Below are 12,354 nucleotides of genomic sequence, written 5' to 3' on the forward strand. Positions count from 1 at the left end.
GGGGGGAAAAAAAAAAAAAAGCAGTTAAGACTTGGAAATGGTTCCACATGTCAGGGGATGAGTTCACTATTGGTCTCTGTGCTTTTCCCAATTTAAAGATGATTTTCGTAAGAGTTTAAGGCAGAAAAGCCGTGCAATTTAAATAGACCTTTCTGACTGTCAGTTAGATTGATTACAGTTTTCTGCAAACAATACATTTTTAAGTAGTTCTGCATAGGGTTTATTTTACTCCCAACATTTTCCCTAATATAAAAACATCATAACGAATGCAATCACATTTCTATTCACTGTCTCTCCAAAGTCTTTTTCCCTTCCTTTTCTCTGGCCACCTGTTAGCACTTCCTTCTCTAAATTTAACTCTTGTAGCTTTGTTTGGTAACCTTTTCCTCATGCCCTCATTATCTGAATTCTATTCCTGCTGTGGAAAAGCTGTAGGAGGCTGGATTTAGGTTGTTATTTTGGGTGGGGAGGAGACAATGCATCAGTACATCAGCAGATGTTTATTTATGGATTTTTTTTTTTTCCCTAGCAGATCAAGGTCTCTACCATCTTTTACAGGGAACTCAGTGCAAGTATATCTTTGGAATATATTAAAATACATCTGATTCCTGGTTGTCTGTTACTTTGGGTAGTAAAAAGGTGCTGAATGTCCTTTACAACTGCAAAAGGTATATATAAGCATGCTGGAATTGCAGCTCATTTGTTTAATGCTTGGTTGATGTTCATACAAGAGACTGTGGGGTACTGTACAGAACAGAGCTGGGGTCCTGTGACTGTTGCATTTAGCAGGAAGCAGTCCTGTCTTTGGCTAGCTGCTGCTTGCCCCCACTCTAAACACATCTGATACATTCAGGACCATCTCCCCTTCAATCTATCTACAACGATACAGTATTTAGGAAATTGTTTCTTTCAGGATGAAGGTAATCCTCTTCTTGCTCTTTCATTTCACTGGCTACAAAGATTCCTCACTGACCATTAGCCAAGGTAGATCTGGGTAGTGACCTAGAGTGACGATATCCAGCTACCCTACAGGAGGCTGATGTATGGAAATGTACTGTTCAGAGAGGAGAAAAAAATAAAGTGTTTGCAGAATGAAGAGACAGAACTGACTTACTCATTCTTCATAGACACAGATTTCAACCCTTCTCTGAGTTGTGCAGGTGCTCAAGGAAAAACTTTTATATGAACCATTTTAAAATAAAATTTAAAATTTATTTTAGCAAATTCAGTATTTCTTAACATTTATGTAAGAGCCACCTTAGTGACTTCCTTGAAGTTCAGAAGACCCAGGTAGTTGGAAGAGGCCAAAAAGTAAGCAGGGTAACAACCATTTGTGTATTATTCTCATGGAAATATTTTACCACTAGGATAGACTCAAGGAAATGAGACTGGTCTCAAGTAGCATCACTTCAGCAGAAGAAATAGTTGCAGCCTCTCCAAATATTATGTTCAGTGTACACCCAACACACTCTTCCAAGAACTTCTTGATTGCCCTGAGTAAATCTAACTTATGGAAACAGAGCAACCCACATAAAAGCCGTACAGCTAACACACAACAAGGTTACTAAAATAATTAACTTGGATGCAAGCAGGAAAATAAAAGCTACATGCATATTTCAGTGCAAGTAAGAGCATGGAAAACTTTGCTCCCAGAAAGCATATACTGATTTTGAAAATACCGTGAGTTTGCATCAGAACACAGAGGGGAAATATTTTTGAAATGTTAAGTCGCTGGCTTGATACCAGGCATTGGTTTAATTTCATTTTGATACTTGATCAGAACCAAAATGACTCACATTCCCCATGAAATACAAATCTGTACACAACACTAGTTGTTAATTACTTTCCCTGTCTCCATGAAAGAGCAAAGTGACAGTTTCAACCTCTCCCTGGGTGAGCATTGTATTCTCTCACTGTCTCCATCCCTTGCCAACAAATCTGTTGTTACAACTCAAGTGGCACTTGAGATATTCAGCATAGCATTTCAACAAGAGCATAATAACTGGTAATTTGACAACAAGAAGCCATCTTTAGAAAACTCAAGCCACTTGGAACTGCAGTAGAAATAGGTAAAAGTATTACTGCACACAAAGGAGCTCATTTGAGCCTGTCCAGCACTGATCACTTCAAGGCTGGGAGCTGTTGTCTCCAAAATATTGCTGCTCTAGCGCATTGGCTCCACTGATCTGAGGAGTTTTATCCTTTGTTTACTTACATGGCTACATTATTGCATAAATAACATTTTGAGAACAAGTGGACTCAAAAGGAGATGATACCTAGCCACATGGTGCCTGTTCCAGGCATCCCCAACACCAAAACCCCTCTCCAGCTCCAAGGAGTTCCCATCATTGACCAGAACACACTTCACCTACAACTCTGTTGGAAACAGTTCAGCAAAATTTTACTCATTTCTCAGGTTCCTTTCTACCTTTGCACAGTGCATTAACTGGAAGCAAATGCAAACATCGTAGCAATTGCCATCAATAAACATTCAAATAAATCATATTCTAAAAGTTACAGCAGCTTCAGACATGACCAACAGAAATTTAGGTCTCCTTGTTCTCTGAGCTTTGACCTTTTGGGAGACTGATTGTTCTCTCAGGACTTTTTGTATAGTTGTGATTGGCAGAAGCAATTTTGTTCAAGATAAATGAATGTTTTGAAATGCCCTCCTGGGGGCCTTTATAGATAAAATGAAATATTATAAGATTTAGAATATAATCATAAGGAAAAAAAGCAACATTGAAGTCACTACTCATTTACAGTTGTGGTAGAACTGCATTCATGTCTTACCTAAGAAACTAAAGAGTACCAGAATAAAATAACATAACAAATCCTTGATAATTAGAGTAATCTTCTGAAGGAACCTAAAGAACAACAAAGACCACTGAATTCCAGCCTTGCAAGGTTAATTGTACAAAATTCACCTGCATGAAAAGCACTGCCCAGTTAACTTCCGCCATTTCCCCCTCCATAAAATAGTTTAAAGCTAGTTATTCATTTCATTGAATTTTTCATAGGGTTGTTCATCACATTTTACCATTGTGGTGAGTGACTAATGACCTTGAAAAAAATAAAAAGTAGCCATGTGAGCATTAGCAGAATAATATATACTCCAGATTAAGGAGGGAATGTTTCGCATTTGCTCAGTGAAGTATGCAGTTTACTCGACAAAGAATGATTTAGATGGAAAGGAATGGGAAAACACAAGATGTTTTTGAGAAACAGAGCAGGTATAAGCAAAGATGTAGCTCCTAGGAAAACAGGATCAGCCACCACCATGGAAATAGTAATGTACTTCTATGCTTGAGCTCCCTTGCCCGTACCTATCCTATTTAAATCTTTGAATCCAGGGTCATCACAACTAATAGTCTGCACTGCATCTGTTCCCACACATGGGAGAAGAGATGGGAACAACTAACAGGGTAACATCAGAATCTACTTTTCCTTCTAATAAGGAATTACTGCGTAGTGAATTGATGAAGATACCAGGATCACTGCTACTTATTCTCTGTAGTGTGGCCTGTTCACAGGCAGCATGCTCAAAACTTTTAGGTCTTTTCCCCCTGAAGCAGCACTCATTTTACTTTTCACAGGAGCAATCAGCTAAAAACTAATGCTACTGTTCTGACCCAGCAGTGTTTTACATCTACTTAACAATCCTAGAGATCATTACAGTTGCAATCTATCCAACTCTCTGCTTTTGGCTGTAACCAAAAAAACTGCCAAATAAGAAGGAGTTATTCCAGATAAAAATGTTTTCATGGATACATGTTTAACTGTTGCACCCTGAAATGCCTTTGGAAAAATAAGACAATGCTCAGAGGTTGGTCACATATAGATTACTGAGCTGGAAAATTATTTTGGACCTAAAGTATCCGTACTTCAATTTTATGGGTAATTAAACCTAACGTATTGCCATTCAGAAAGCAATTAAGTCCAATATCTATATGCAGTGTCCCCTTGCAGTGAGCGATGAGGAGGAAGTGACAGGATTCACCATGTTGACTGACCATTTCTGGGACTTCTTTGAACTCTTGTGTGCCCTCATAAAGCGTGAATCTGGCAACATGAAGAGGTAGAGCAAGACTATGTCCCTTATACACCTTGTACACGTTATCGATTGCACATTCATGGCAGGTTCATTAGCAGACTTGAGAGAGAAGCTGGACAGGAGATTTTCCTGACAATTAGACAGCTTTATCTGGATATCATTGTACTAAGGAGACAGCAATGGCCAAAGAGGACAAACTAGGGATGCAGCAATTATTTCTGTTCTTTGTGATCTTATCAAATACACTGGGCACCGTGGAAGTCTTTATGCACTGTTTCTTTTCCTGTTCTCAGAAGACATCAAGTCAATCTGGCTAAAGGCAACAAGTCCATCAACATAGACATTGCAAAATCACTCGGGCTGAGAGCCACACATAGTGTGAGGCTCTTGAATTAATTCTTAAATACCGGAAAGAAAGGAAAAAAAAGCAGAGCAACGTGCTGACGTGACAGGGAACAACCCTAGGTGTAAATGAGCAAAAGGGGGTGCAATTCACGAGTGGTTTCCCCAAAGTCCACCACCCACTGTGCACAGCCCCGACAACTATGAAGCATTTGCTACAGGCAGAAGGAATGTGCTGGGCTCCCTGGGTGCAAACACTGCACGTGGGCCATGGCCACACAGAGGCTCATGCATAGTTCAGAAAAAATAGAGAAAGGTGACAGATGTGACCAATGATTCAAGATACAAAGCACAGTGATAGGTGACCTGCCCCTAAGGTCAGTGAAGGCTCTGAGTTGAGATCTCGTAGGAGGTCTGGGGGAGATGGGCTTATGTCAAAGTCCCAATAACATCACAGTATTTGTTATAAATTATGTTATTAAATTTAATAACACGGGGCACTGGGACATAATTGTGATCAAAAGGTTTGCCCAAGGTTAGAAAGAAAGTTGGTTGCAAAGTCACAAAACCAATCTAATCTCTCGCTGTGCAGTCCTACACTTTGGGAAGATGATAATTGTTACTAAAGCTCACCAGTGGGTAGCTGCTATGAATAAAAACTTAGGCATTATATGCAGTCTCAATTACTATTTTTCAGTATAACTATGGAACATGGAAGGAGATTGGTAGAAAAAAGTAGAATAAGATTACAAACAATACTTCCATGAATATCACATCAAATCACATCTCAGAGGTTCTATTACAATCATACTGATCTAGCCAAAGCATTGGTCATTTTGATAAGAAAAGTTAGCACCAAGCAGGGATTTTTTGAAACATTTTTCTCCGTTTCTGTTATTTTTCTACTACTATTTGAATGCATCAGCTTGCTGCTTCTTTCGTGACTGGGTAGCTTAGTGATAAGCCGGAGCATTACAAATGTTTTCTCCATCTTTGAGAGCAATATGCAATATCATTAGATTTCCACAGTTTGCTTTGGCAGTGATACGTTCAACAGACAAGCTGGTCTTCCTATTGAAGAGATGGGACTGGCTCTGAGTAAGCAAGATAGAAGAGGAGCATTAGTGGAAACCTATTATCTCTGTTCAATTTTCCCAAAGAGTAACCAAGGCTTCTTCTGCGGCAGAGAATAAATGAAAACATTTATCGTCTGATAAAAATTAGTAAGCTGCTCTAACACCTGCCCATACTGGCATGTTTCCTTGCTGATTACAGTGCTGTAGAGTGGCTTCAGATTATGAGCAGCACTGACAGCCTCAGCAAGCACCCAAGCTGCACGTATTTCACCTCTTTTGATAAGAAAAACTGCCCCAAGACCAACCCAAAGGCATTTGTGCCAGCGAAAGGGTGTGCGTGCTCACAGTAGAGCAGCACCTAATGCTTCAAGAGCTGTGCACCAGATTTGCTGACAAAGGTCCAGAAATCCACCCACACCCTTTCCTCCTGCCTTGCTCTCACAGCACTGTGCTCACCCTGGGGTTAGGGTCAGCCCACACAGGAGCACACAGCCCCAGCACTGTCACTGGAAGGATCTACCCGGTGCAGTTCTGTTCCACCACTCTCCTCCTCCTATTGAGCTGGCTCTTACTAAATCACTGCTGTCCATGGGCCACAGATCGTTGCACCCCAACAACTACTTGTTCAAATGATGACAGCCCTTCCTGGGGGCTTCTGCAAGAGGAAATTTCTCAAGGCACCAAGCTTGCGGTTTGTTGTATTGCCTGGCTGGTTTTACACCCTGTATCACCCACAAGAACATCGACACCTTATGAGCTCTGCTAATGGGCCGTGTTTCTGCATCACATCCCCCAGAGCCCCTGCACACAGCAGTGTGTGACACATCAGGAATTTCCTAATTTGTTGACTGTCACGGGTTTGTTTTCACCTTCGTGGAAAATCAGTCCCAGGAGTCTAAAGCCAGATTTTTATTCTTGACTGCAGTGCCTCCACATTCAGCATGTGCTGGTTAATGACGGTGTGTAATAATAACAGCTCTTGGCTTTCAGCTGATGATACATTAAAGACAGGAATGGAAGGTGAGATTTTGCTAGCTAAAGGCTTACTCTGTATGCCTACAACAAGCTTTAGACTCGTAAAGCATAGGGCTCAGGTGGATTTGAATCAGTACCAAGCTGGAGGCTGCAGCAGAAGCTTCCTTTACACAGAATGGGTCTGCAATGCTTTTATGAACAGACGTCACTGGTTGCTGTCTGCTTGTACCCTGCCAACTTTGTTTGGCCTGCTAGGACAGAAAGTTAAGAATTAAGGAGAAATATTCTTTGGCAAAACATAGGAAATGCTATAAGGCATTCTCCCAGATGTACAATAAAGCAAAGAAAAAGGCCTAAGGTTTCATCAGATGCTTATTATCTCATTTCATACCTGTAAGTGATAACAAGGGACATCTATCCAAACTGTCAGACTTCTTTCCCTTGCATAGAGGGACAGAAGAGGATAATCCAAAAGAGTTTGAGTTTGTAAAGGCAAGCTGGAAGGCAATTAAAACTTCTTGCACAGATCAACTAACTGTCTCATAACTTCCAAGCAACTCCCACTTACCCCAGCAAGGCAGTAGGGACACGTTGGACATCAAATTAAAAAGCCTGAAAGCCTTTCAAACTTCAAGACCTTTAGAAGAATTATCACTCGGTATCTGTATAGTCCATTTGATCAATTTTGATTCTGCACATGGTTATTTTTACCAGCAATGCTCTGATGATGGCACAAGCACCCAACGTAGACCCCACCTGTGATGGCTCTCACCAGCAAGGACAGCTGGACAGAGCCTGCATTTCCTTAGCATGCTTCAGATCTGGTCTGTCCAGACATGACACAGTCATGCTGTTATCCAAGCTGTAGATTTAAGCACCGAAACAGGACCCCACAACCCCCTCCTGCAAAGTCAAATGGTAGAAGTCCCCTTCAGCTCACAAGCAGCACTGACCTCCCTGCAGCATCCATCAGGGTGAATGGCAGATGCTGGATTTAGTCAGCCCTGTGTGGAGTCTGCAGAGCTCGTGGGCTGATCATCAATCATTCAGAAGCTGCTTTGTGTCCAGAAGTTGTGAGGGGCTCTTCTGCCTATTGCCAGCCCCACAAGCGCTGTGACTGTCACACTGGGTCCTGATGGCAACAGCAGGGTGATATGCCCTATCGTAGCTGTCATCTTTGCTTTAAGGATCTGCCACTTGTGACATTGTTTGATCTGAGTCAGACTGAGTTACACACTTTTGGAAACTGCAGCCTCAGTAGAGAAAGAACTGAAGGAAAAGGAAAGCAGGTGGGATGGAGGACACTGGCTTTATTTTACACCCTCATCCACCAAGGGAGAGCCAGCCATGCTGCCAAGACAGTGACCAGATCAAGGAGCAGCCAAGTCTGCAAACCCAAAGCCTGGATGAAACAACAACACGAGGTCTGTGCTGACACTGAAGCCCTTTTTAGAAGCTACAAACCTGTACAGGCTTTGGAGTAGGCCAAAATGGGAGGTGATGATACAATTGGAGAAGATGATGGGACACAGAAGGTTCAACACTGTTTGCTGTCATGCAATAAAGGAACAGCAAAAACAACTCAGCTTCAATAAAATAAATTTTACATGTCAGGTCAGAGCAGAGTGAATGGCTGCTCCCATCTCCTTCCTGCCAGGGTAGTCAATCTGAGGCAAAGTTACATTGCTGAGTAATTATTTCATTCCTGCTGAAGTTATTAGCAGAAGCAGCTTGGGAATGCTACAGGATATGGTCCATACATTCTGCAATTCTTTTCCCATCTTGAGATAAAAAAGTAAACAAAAGAAAAACACGTGGAACACCTCAACGATACATCTTTCCTGTAGCTGTTTCACCCAACTGGACTCAGCATGTGGCAGTAAACTCATTTCAGAGCAGCTAAACTCACAAACTATTAACCTAAAGGTGAGAGAAGCCATCTAGACCACTGTAATGGGCTGTTAGGTGCCCCACACTCAACGCTTCCACAGGAATTAAAGTGCTATATTGCTGAACATTCCTTCTAAAATCCTGTTTTGATAGCTGTACCATGTTGTGTTTAAAATATAAGGGGAAGCCATACAAAATAAGGAGGGTACACCACAGAAAGGAACTCTGTCAGAGCGATCCCAGTAGAGAATCAAGGTGAGCAGTGAGCCATATGCCTTATTCCATACTGATTAGATTTCTTGCGGTCCTCTGCTGATGTGGCTCCCTGGCCTACGACACCCCTAATTTTTGATTGCTTTGATGAAATGTCCATGGAAAATTTAAAATCTAGTAAAAAAAGAAATAAAACACACAGCATGTACCCAAATGACTCCATTCAAGGAGCCAGTTGCAGAAACCAAACCCTGACCTGCATCTGTCCATTGACAAGGGGATGCCTAGTGCATTTCTGTGACACAGTAACTCAGATGCTTTCAGACTGCAGAATAGCCCAAGCCCTTAGTGAAGCTGGAAGAGCCTTACTTGTCACCCCAGCATAGAGCATCATCCATTTTTAGGGCTCTGGATTCCAAATTCAGAACCACCACAGTGCCTGCATGAAGATGGACCACATCCTGCAGTGCAGGTTGTGACACTTTGGAACACGGCAGCACATCAGAGAAAGAGCAGATGCAAGCACTGACTGGTTGCCAGAGCTAAAGTGACCAAAACAGGGGCCTGCAGGTGGCACTCCATAGACCCTCCAAGGATCTCCCTGCCTGCCAGCCAGCAGCCAGAATGTTGGAAATGAACGTGTTGTCCTCTCTCCCAAACACTCACGCCTCCCCTGCCCTGAGTAACCACTTAAATGCATTAGGTGACAAATGCTTTGTTGTCAAGCACTGCAGAAGCCCCACGGGACATGTCTTCTGACATCTCTGCTGGTAAATGAATGAGTGACATAACATGACAGGGGATTTAAAAAATTAAGTCTTCCCAGACACTCCCTTGGGGTGCTTCTGCTATGATATGCAGGCTGGCAGCGCTGCTGCTTGAGATGCCACGTTCCCACATTTCCTTGTTTTACAAGAAATGGATTTCACTGGTTAGTGAATTTTTAATGTGACAAAAAGAGGGGACAAGGCAGTGGTGCTGGAGTGCTTCTCTTCAACAGCACCCTGCCACAGGAGGGCTGCCTATGGAAGAATGCTCACATTGCTCTTGGGCCTGTCTCTGCATAACCAATCACTCAAATCAAATCAGTAAATAAAAATTTCAGAGGGAGTGAATTGCAATCTTTGGCATGTGGGCCTTTTATGCTGAGAAGTGCTAGGAAGGGAAACAGAATTGGGGGTGGGCCAGATAGCCACCCAAGCAGAATCACAGAATCAGTAAAGTTGGAAAGACCTCTACGTCCAACCACCAGCCTGTGACCACTCCCGACCATACTACTTATCTACACTCTTCTTGAGTGCCTCCAGGAATGGTGACTCCACCATCTCTCTGGGCAGCCAGTTCCAACACCTCACCAATGTGGGACAGGCAGGTCCCATTCTGTCCCTTCCTGACTGTTTCAAACAAGGCAACACATTCCTCAAGATCACGCAGAAGCCTTCACGGCAGTCATAGAATCATAGATCTGCTAAGGTTGGAAAAGACCAGTCCACCAGCATCTTTCAGCGCCTCCACCAACTGAAGCTCATATCAATGCCCATCTTCTCACCTCCAGTACCTGCCATTGTAAATCATACCCCAGAGAAATGCTTAAAAGAGAAGGCATCTAAATCACAAAATAAAACAGGTCGGAGTTGCAATTATGATCAGTGAAGCAGGCATCAGTATGTTGTGCATAATTAAAATGACTGTAGGACTTCTCTATAAATATCAGCCAGAAAAGCGTCTCTTTGTGTGTGGGCATAAAAATGAGATGCAGGAAACAGCCTGCTATGATGTGACAACATGACCTTGGAACAACTTTCTTGCCTCCACACCAGAGTAATTACACTGTTGAAATGTCTGATTGTGTTCCTCTTGCCATCAGCAGCAACCAAGTCTTTGCAGCAATAAAAGTGTAACCGCCAGTAGTTCAATAAGGACCTAGACAGAGAGAAACTAATTTTGTGATGGCTGCTGCTCCTTCAGGTTCTCAGAAAGTGCTGCTCCAAGAGCAAAAGCTCTTGTTTTCTCCTTTAAAAGTCTGAACTCGGCTTGAAGATGAAATCCACTCAAGATGATAAATGGTTACCATGCAAAGCTTGTCTTACACACATCTTTAAATATTTTACTTACTGCTCATCAATCTTCCCCATCCACGCAGCATTCTCAACTACTTTGCAGTAATGGAGCCAGCTCCTTCAGGGAATTTGGGAAGCAAAATATATTCCCGCTCTTCTCAACACTATGATGACAGTAACTATAGAAATATTAAATGGGAAAGGACACTATGAAGCAGAGAGCTGCTCCAGATCACTGTGATGTTACCAGACGGGGCTGTAGGACAAGGGCAGGTTCCCGTTGGTCCCATGGGTGATGGGCAAATCTTTGCAGCCCACACTGGATCTCATGAATCCCAGAATGTGGGCAGTTTCATTGGGAAGAACTAAAAGGTGACCAACAAACCAAGCCTGAAATGTTATGGCAGTTCCCATTACAAAACTTGACAGGTGAATAGCATCACTGTTAATAGGCAACATAATAGAATTGCTTCTTTCATCACAGAGAACTGAAAAGGTTGGCAAGTGGCAACACGCATGGTATGTTTTTATTCAAAGCTATTCCAAAATCAAATTCTTTAATCTATAACAACTTACCTCCCATTCAATAACCCAGTAATCCCCCTTTGATCAGCGTAATGCCTGGACACATTTTTATTGACCCAGTAGTAAACTCACGGGACTTACCATTATTTTACTAGAAATGACTGGATATATTTCTCCCTGCAGTCAAGTATTTATCAGGCAGAAGGCAAATACATGATTCATTGACTCATAATACATTACAGATAAATAATAATGAAAGATCTATGCATCATTCTTGTCAATGTGCTGAAAAGATTTGCTGAATGCTCAGAGGTCACGGGAAAAAAAGTTGAAAGTGTTAAAATCTGCAAGAAAAGACAATGGATAGCGATGCATAGGCTTACTACCAGTGGGTAATGGCACACGGCCACAAAAACCAGACTACCAGTACTAGCCAATACACAGCTTGACGTCACATCTCTAAAACATCGTGTCATCACTGTATATTCCAAATTAAATGCTCCAAATTATCCCACAGCCCAAGGTACAGTTGCAAAATATTTAGGAAGTATTCTGGTTTAGAAAAAAAAAAAATAAGGTTTAAGAATTTCAGGATATCTTTGCAGATCTTTCAGAAGCTGAACTGAATAAATTAAATCTGTATAAATGATTTTTCTATATGAAATATTAATGTGCTGGCCAACTTTCAAACATCACAAATCAAAATAAAGGCCCACAATGAACTGAATTGGAACACTGAAAGAAACTAAAGCAGGGAACAGTTGTTATTTTCAATCACTCAAATATAGATCTTCTTTATAAAGAATAATGGTGCATCCAAAACAGTCATCTCCTTAAAGTACATAAAGCACTAGAAAGAGAAGGACATAATACATGACTTATTGTTGCAGTGTTGTCAGGTCACCATTTTCTTTTTAAAGTGTTATATTGCTTGAGCTTCTGTTGGGAATTCTCCCTAATAAATCCCCCTTTTTATGTTCCTTTTCAGGACTATCATTTAAAGGATGCTATTAAAAGATTCAGAGAGCTTCTGGAATTACTGCTTGGATCTGGTAACCCCTGGTAGAAAGGAGCACAGCAGCTCCCTGTCACACGCCCCACTTGAATGATAACCAGTGTTGGTGCTAGACGTTTGTCAGGAAGTCTAATAAGCCATCTGGATGCTGAAAAGACTCCAGGTTCAGCTCCTGTAGTCCTCTGGAACACTCGAAGTGCGACA

Source organism: Meleagris gallopavo, chromosome 15 (genome assembly GCF_000146605.3).
Source record: "Meleagris gallopavo isolate NT-WF06-2002-E0010 breed Aviagen turkey brand Nicholas breeding stock chromosome 15, Turkey_5.1, whole genome shotgun sequence".
In the NCBI taxonomy this organism is placed as follows: Eukaryota; Metazoa; Chordata; class Aves; order Galliformes; family Phasianidae; genus Meleagris; species Meleagris gallopavo.